Below are 8,937 nucleotides of genomic sequence, written 5' to 3'. Positions count from 1 at the left end.
CCGTCTAATACTCATCTTATAATTAACAGAGATAGTCTCCTTTTTTGGTATATCAATGGAACAGTTCCCCAAATTTATCAATCCCTTCAAATATTTGGTAATTTAAATTGTACATTATGTAATCATGGCACAACTATAACCGAAGACAAATTTAAATATATAAGGCATTATCAGAAAATTGAAACTCTTTCTCAAATAGGAAACTTACTATCTTTTTAAAAATCTCCCTCGACTGAATTTTTGGCGAAATCAAAGCATGAATAGTGTATAACATTTCTAAATACCATTGAGAATGAAAAAAGTAGTATTAAAAGAAAAATAAATTTTATAGCGTAACAGTTAAACGATGTATCAAAACCAAAATAGAGGAGACGGTACTCCGTGTAGTTTTTGGCAAAGTGTATGTTATGGGAAAACTATAGTCCTTCTCTATATAGTCAAGTTGTACATAGTAGCTGTTTTTTATGCCAGCCATTTCATACTTGAGAAAATTGTCAGAAGCTCTAAATTTAAATATAGGGAAATCCTCTTCTACAATAATATATCTGAAGTTACGGTTAGAGTATCTTCTTTCAGAACATAGAATAGTAGCAATAATTTTTGATGGTCTATATTCTTCTAGATGCATCTAGTTTTCTGCAGGAAAATTTTATGGAACAGAAGTTGATGGCACTCCTACAAGAATGCTTTACAAGGAGAGGCTTACCCGGCGTTGCTCGGGCTAAGGAGGGAGTAGAAAATCAGAATAACAATAGAAAAAAAAATTAATTTTATGTCAGAAAATACTTCTATATACTACATATACCAATAATTATAATATGAACGTTTCGTTCTTTTCGATAAAGTTCCAGATAATTCTAATTCTTTCACTATGATAATAACCATGGAGCGGGAAATTGAATATATGTTGACTACATATTCTAATCATACTAAATAAATCACGTTAATTAAGGTAATCTATGAAGTCTCATCATAGCACCCCCTACCCCAAATACTCTTAAGATTGGATTATCTTAGTATTATTATTATGAATTAAAAAAAAAAATATTGTGTTATATAAAAACATTTCAACATATATGCGTAAAAAAATAAATTATAGATAAGCAGTACAGTTTTTATTTACGACAAAAATTCCACGATCAAAGTTTGCGAAAAAATTGAAAAATCTTTTCTGTACTTGCAAAAACAAAAAAGTTATGAAAATATTGTCGTCTAAAAAATAACCATCGATAACTGGTTCATTTTTGCAAAAATTGGCTGTCAATATTGTCTATTAGATATAGTAAATCAGTGGTGTTATCAAAACGAAATTCAAAACTTATATTTTCACTTGGCACAGTTAGGCGTAATAGGTTGGCATACTGCAAATTAAAAACTAAGAGAGGTATAAAATCACGTGGAAGAGGTTTTTCGACCGAGAATATTACAACTTTCGATGGTGTCGATGTATTTTGCGCACAATGGCATGATAATAAAGTGGTATTGTTGCTATTGCTCTGACTAGTGAAACTCTTGGTGATATCACCACAGATTTACTACATGTTATAGACAATATTAAGAATCTATTTTCTGTTGCCGAATGATTGTTCTGTCAGATCTGACATTTGTGCTCATCCATAGATAACCTAAAATCTGCATATATTATTCACTCTAAAGATCCCACAACCTCAATAATATAGACTTATCACTGTTTTGATTCAATTCTTTATAAAATATATAATACTTTACATATTTTATGTAGTTACTCATATTATAGTATATATATTAAGTCGTATTCCAAAGTCTACTAATGAAATATTACCTAACTATATAAAATAGGTACATGCATATATCTCATATAATCTCCGTGGATATAAAATTGTCTTTTCTAAAGTTGGGGGAAACCATCAAAAACCCTATTAATTGACTTCTCTTTTGAATGAATCTACAAAAGTTGACTTAATTCTTCTAAAAAAATATTTATTCTAAAATTAATCACATCAATACTAAGAGGATATTGAGTTTGTATGTATGCACGAATGTATACGTTTGGCTAATTGTCGTGAAAAAGAAACATTGAATCAAGTTAAGAGCGATCTAGGGAATAAAAAATAAGATTTATGAATTTAAAAGAAGATAATGAAATCTCATATACGAATTAGCGTTACCTTTAACACATCCAGTCACCCTTGATAATGCTCACCGATTGTTTTCGTAATTTTTTCTAATTTAAAAAAAATGAAATCTTTCATTGACGATTTGCATCTATAAATACACAAATTAATCTCCTCTAGAGAATCTCTGTGATCAACATAAAATTTTCATGTAAACTAGGTTTTAGAATCTGCTGTAGTAGGACAAATACCCTGTTGTGTGGTTATGTTTGTTGCCTTATGTTTGTATTATTTTATTTTATGTAGGTATGGCAAACAGTAATAAATATTTATCTAACTATGTATTTATGTTACATATAATAGTGTGTATTTGAACTTTGTAATGTACCACATAATGCTTCTATTTTAGTAACTTTTGTTAAAATATTCATGCATATGGAGTATTTAAATTTTGCATGATCCTCATCCCATGTACTACTGTAAATCTTTCATTTAAAATTATTCATCTCATTTTTTGGCTTCAATTTGTACAAGTTGAAATTATTACATAATTGTAACTTTTAGAAAATTTAATTTATGGATAACTTTTACAATGATCCCCAAAGTGTTGAAAGTTAGTACGGACCTTGGTGGAGAGATCTTGAATATTTTTAATCTTTAATTTCTTATACAATTCCTTGTATTGCCAGTCAGAGATTTATGTGATGAAGTAAATTATTTTATTGCTCTGTTCAAGAAAATTTATGTTACGGCTTTTACACAAACAATGAAAAAAATGAATAAAAGCTAGCCCAATCTGGATGGCCTTCTTACAACAGGATTGAGATACGCTGAATATTAATTGAAAAGTTGATTCAGATGAAGCAATCTTTATAAAAAAATGTATAGCTAAAATCTGATTTGATTATTTAGAAAGCCAATTTCAAGTTTTTTCAGGAGTTATAAAACAGCTAGAAGAACATGAAGCTAATTTGATCGATACATATAAATATGGGTGACGTTGTAACTAGGAGCAAGGCGGTATATCACATTTCAACATTTATTGCATTAATAAAACTATAAAAAAACATATTCCCAATTAAAGCAAAGCTCTAAAAAAACTGTTGATATTGGAATAAACCAACATCTTTCTGAAGGTATTAAAATCCATTTTATATAACTATTTAAGTATTTTCCATTTACATAATTAGATAATGAGATAAGTATTTTGTCTAGGTACATTGTACTGGTATATACACATTTGGTCAAACAAAAGGCACGAGTAAACTCAAAATAATTTGATCAAAGCCCTTTGAAATTTTCTAAAGGTTTATTTGTGAGTCTTTTTTAATAAGTTTTATTTTTGAAAAATATAGCGTTAAAACAAAATTATATTCCGATTTTCGGCGTCTACGGATACTAGATGACCCTTTAAAGATTTGACCTTAAGCCTCCTTGCTTTTAATCTTGTAAACAAGACTCTGGGAGTAACTTTCGACCTTCATGATCTCCTTGAAGATCCCTTGGGTGTGAAGCAAATCAGACACCTTTTGTCCTTTCGCCTCCATGCTATCAACTGTTGATTTTCGAAAGTTTTTTTTTCTTTATTAACTGGAAATGTTCAAAGTCTTAATAATACAACTTAGCATTTTAAAATATTCACCCTAAAGTCATATAGATTGATTTAAATTCAAGTTCATGATTGTATCCCTTACACTGTAGAGCAGAAATAAAATACTGTTTACATTTTTTTGTTGTGAAGTAATGGCGTGATAAAAAACAAAAAAAAAAAAAAAACTGCAACAAAAACATAAGTCTAAATAACGGTAAATATACATTAAATATTGATGTGTAAGAGGGAAACGAAAGTAAAATAAGCCAAATTGTACATATTTGTTTAGAGTGTAAGAGTTTTTTACTTAGCTTTACTTCAACTTGAATAATATGAAACGTTCACAAATCTATTATACATTAAAAGGACGGACATAATAAAATGAGATATTTAAGCATAAAGTATATGTCATGCTTGCATAAAAAACATATAATAGTAACAATCACCAGACCATGATGTTCAAGAAGTGAAATAAACATTCATCAATAAAAAAAGTTTTATGGCTAACTCTGAATAAAGTAAATACAAAATGTTATATGTTTATGTGAAATAAACTAGTGGTGTGTGGAATCGTGAAAAAAATTAATTTAACGTTGTTTTAGTGACTTATTGTATTGAAATTGGATATCAAAAGGAAAACAAGATCATTTGGATCTACTTCGGATATTTAATTTACCATCTTATTCCACAGTTTTGTCGGAATTGGAGGATTTGTTAACATATCCGAGGCTGAGGGCTGGAAAGGGTTCCTACATAATACATGACGTAATATTTAAGTTTACTTCATTGTTATTTTAGTATTATAACAAAGGGCAACAAAGTTAGCAAGTATTCTCTTTGCCCGGAAAAAATGACAGGGCACCAACCAGATAAACTGCCTGATGAGAGTGATGAGGGTGTGCGTGTGAAGAAGGTCAATGAAGGAAAGGAAAACACTTTAAATGACGACAAACAGTTGATTGAAAAGCAGGGCGTATATTATGATAAGAATAATCAAGAGTAATATTCTAATAGAATAAAAAGAGGTATTCAAAGCAGTCGTACCATTCGTACGGATCCTATCTGGGGGATAATTTATTTAGTTTGGAAAGATTCGGAAAATAACGGCTTAAAAGGATTCCATCCTGAACTAAAAAAATATTTGAGCAACTATCACTTAGTGAAGATTACTTGCAAAGAGTCAATGACTGTAAAAGTAGAGCGGGGTATTTAGTATTCACGTTTAAACAACCAATAAACCTCCTCACCAGATTTTCGGAGGTAGTTGCAAGGTTCCTTAATATTATATAGGAACGAAAAATCTAAGGAAAGTCCAAACCCCAATAACAATTATTGCTAAAAACGGGTTAGAGGTTGATTTGCCTGAACTTAAAGAGATCTTGTCACACCTGAAAGGGATGACATTATTGAATAATCAAGAGCTTTAAGTAAAATAATGTCTGGTAAACTGCGAATAAAGTTGAAGCCTAAAATAAGATTGCAACCTTTCTACCCGTTATGGGCGGGAAAAGTCGAATTAATATCTGATATGTAGCGATTGCAATACTTTAGGTGTCTTAAACCAGGACATACCAAATCAAAGTGCCAAATAACTATTAAACCTACTTATACACATTTTGAAAAATATTTTAGGACAGAATTTGGGCTACCGCTGAGGATTTGGGGAGTGGAAGAGAGAATGATGACAGAGAGAGAGAGAGAGACATGCAAAGAACAGGAAGAGGGTTGCAATTTAGATGACTGACAAAACATTGAGAATAAAATTTTAAGTCAAAACACAAATACAAAAGAAGTCGATCAACTAACAGTGATAAAAGATGAATCCAAAAGTTTGGAGCCTAATGAGAGCAAATTAAATCAAAATCTATCTCCATTGAGAGAGAATTTGAAAAAAGTATTGAGGTAAGAAGACCGGTAGGAGATAAGAATAAAGAAAACAACCCCTAATAAAAAAATTAAGTAAAATAACTTCGGAGAGCCCAAAAGAGGAATCGAAGAAAAGAACAAGGGAAATCAATCACCCTCACCTGGAAGAGGGACCTCCTCACAAGAATTAGTTGAATTTCATAAGTTTAAAATATATATCAACTATGCACATTTTATCCTTAAATGTTAATTCTATAGCCAGTTATGAGAGAAGAAGAAAAATATTGAAGCTTGTAGAAGCTTAAGTTGATGCTGATATAGTGGCACTATTTGAGACAAGACTCAAGGAAAACAGTAACTTGTTTTCTATTATTAACAAATAAAACACGATTTACTGCAATGCTACTTTGAGAGAAAAACCTCCATCAAGATATCGAATATAATATTTTAGAACAGGATAAGACTGGAAATTTTGTTATTTGTGATGTGAAAAGAGAAAGGCCTTGGGTTTTGTTTTTTACTTAAAAATAAGAATAGTGGCTCTTTATGGTTCAAATGTGGACGCCCCTTTATTTTTCCAAGATATTCCCATGACTTGCCTGAGCAGATGTCTATTAATATGATGGGTGACTTCAATGCTGTGAACGACTAGTTTGAGGAAACAAAAAGTTATAAAAATAAAAGTAATCGTGGTGCTGTTACCAAAATAAGGGAACTAATTGCATCATTAGGAATTTTGGATGTTTCTGATAACTTGAACACAGTACCACAACACACTCTTGAAGTAAAATCAACAAAACTAGACAGATTTATTGTCTCAGATGATTTGAGATGAATTGTTAGAAAATACTCTATACTTCCTAAAATTTACTCTGATCATTACTCAATTTCAATAACCCTGAATATCAAAAGGCCCAATAAATTCAGGGCACAAACTTGGAAACTACTTATGCTTAATACTTATGCCAATACTGCAACTTCCATGTAATTCTACATGCGCTACCCTGAATATTTTTAATCAAAATATCGAAAAGTTTATGGTGGTTCCCAGTGGCACATTTAAATTTTGAAATCCATTTTCTCAAAGTTGATACCAGCTGGCAAAGGGAAGGGAATTTTTTTTAGAAGATAATAATTTTGCATTTCCTCTAGCAATTGACCTCAAAATTCCAGTTTTCTGGCCTTGCATTGATCTTTTTGTTCATTAACACATTGACTTGGATTGATAAACATTGCTGCTGTATCTTATATTTTAGGGCTTGTGATTCCTGTCTCTTTTATATCTTCTGGTACAGATTTTTCTTTTGAAGATAAATAACTCTTTTTTGAAGCTTACTTATTTAGAATTTTTTTTTTCTCTTTCCTACAATGAAGATATTCTCCCCTTCACTATCAGTCTGAACAAGCACATTTTTGTATTTTTTTTTCCTGATGGTTGTTCAACTTCCATAGCCTCAGGTAAAAGGGATTCTTCAAAATAATCATTATCATGACTCGATTCCAAGTTTTCATTGCTGATGTTATTGATTGATTTATCATGCATCTTATTTGTATTTCTGGATAAGAACCTAGAAAAATTACATTTCATTACAAATAACAAGTTGTATTTACTCGATTTTAATTTGAATGTATACCTTTCTTTTCTTGAAATTTTGGATGTATCAGCCTCGATTATTCTTACAGGATTCTTAGGAACTAAGCGAAGGGTGGGAAACGTTTTGGGGAAGAAGTCACAGTCGTATGAGATCGTGGATCTAGATTCAAGAATTTTTTTGTAGACAGTGTGGTTTCTAATTTCCTCATAAGAATGTTTGCCCAGCAAAAAGCGTCGAATGTACATGATATAGTAAGATGCAAGAGTATGCGGATGTTTAAAAGAAAACTCTATTTCGATTATCAAGTCTATTCAAAAATTTGAACTGAATCAATTACCCATCGATTGCATTGAATGTCTATGGAAATTACTTCAAAAATGTATTAGCTTCAATCTGTCGCTTGATCAAGTTTTCAAAGAAAATATTAATTCCAAACCAATTTGAAGATTATCGTTTATAATATAACTTTAACTTAAATTATTTATTTATATACACATGAAAGAAGAGGGATTGCTATATATTATTAATATATAACTTTGGTCTAAATAAATATACATAAATGTATATTATATTCTGTAAATTTATGCAAGACGAAATGCATTTTTATTAAATTAGAGAATATTTAACCCATAATTACTGGAAGTGTACTCATTAGGTACTTCTTATTGACCATAAAGGATGAATACATAACATTGGCACAAAATCTAAGGAATAGAAATGAGGCAACGAAGTAACAAATTATTTACAGAATATTTACGTGTTTACAATTAAATGCTTTCAAAACATTTATTGCACTTGGTGATCAATAATTCCCTCAATTTTTTAGTACTTAGTCTGGACATTCTTTTCTAATGATCATATTCATCATACTAAAGACACTCTGAGCATCACAATTGACAATTGGGAGTATTTTTGTATACAAGGTTTTCATTTGTTGAGAGTTCCTTTAGTTTTGTTTAGCCAGGGGTCTTTTGAAGTACTTTTTTAACTTGGTCTTGAACAGTTTTTCCTTCGAATCTTGCCTCAGATTTTCTACAATGGTCAGGCTGGTAATCTTCAAGCACTGATTGCCATAAATAAAAATAAAATTTCTTATCGTATGGAATCATATTTAATTACTTCTTGTGCTCTTCTAGTTGCTGCCAAATCTTCAACAGGGCTGTTTAAATATTCTTTGGAGAAGTCGAAGTGATGGTAGTAGTACTCCAATGATTTTAACCAAATTCTCTATCTTGTTATCATTGGTGATGGAGGGACCTGAATTTTGTATGAAGCAGTAAATACTCATTTTCTTCTGCCAAAATTAAAAAACATCTTCTTCACATTGGATATAAGTTTGTTCATTAGAGGAAACTTTTGTTGAACCATATCTGCAACCCTATGTAATCCATGAGCAACACATATAATATGAATCAATTCTGGGAAATTTGTTCCAAGATCTTCTCCTTCTTTCAGAAATACGAAGCGGCATCAACGTTGTAAATATCAAGTCTAAACGGGACGAAATCTTCTCCTAATAACTTATAAATGGAGCTCAATCATTCTTTACATTGTTTGCGCTTGCAATTTCAATATCAATAAAGTCAATAAGATAAGGTCTCCACATAAATGCCCATCCAAAATGCCAATCAAAGTGGCCTTCATTTACCTCCTTTGATGATCTCTTGTCTTATTTATTTCCTACGAAAATATGGAATCTAATTTTGGTTCTACCCCTAGGTAAGTAGAACACAAATACAAAATTTTAACCAAGTTTGTTTTACGTTTACCTCTAGTACAATTGCATTTTCTA

The sequence above is a fragment of the Lepeophtheirus salmonis genome, chromosome 5 (assembly GCF_016086655.4).
Source record: "Lepeophtheirus salmonis chromosome 5, UVic_Lsal_1.4, whole genome shotgun sequence".
Classification (NCBI taxonomy): domain Eukaryota; kingdom Metazoa; phylum Arthropoda; class Copepoda; order Siphonostomatoida; family Caligidae; genus Lepeophtheirus; species Lepeophtheirus salmonis.
This window is presented reverse-complemented; position numbering follows the sequence as displayed.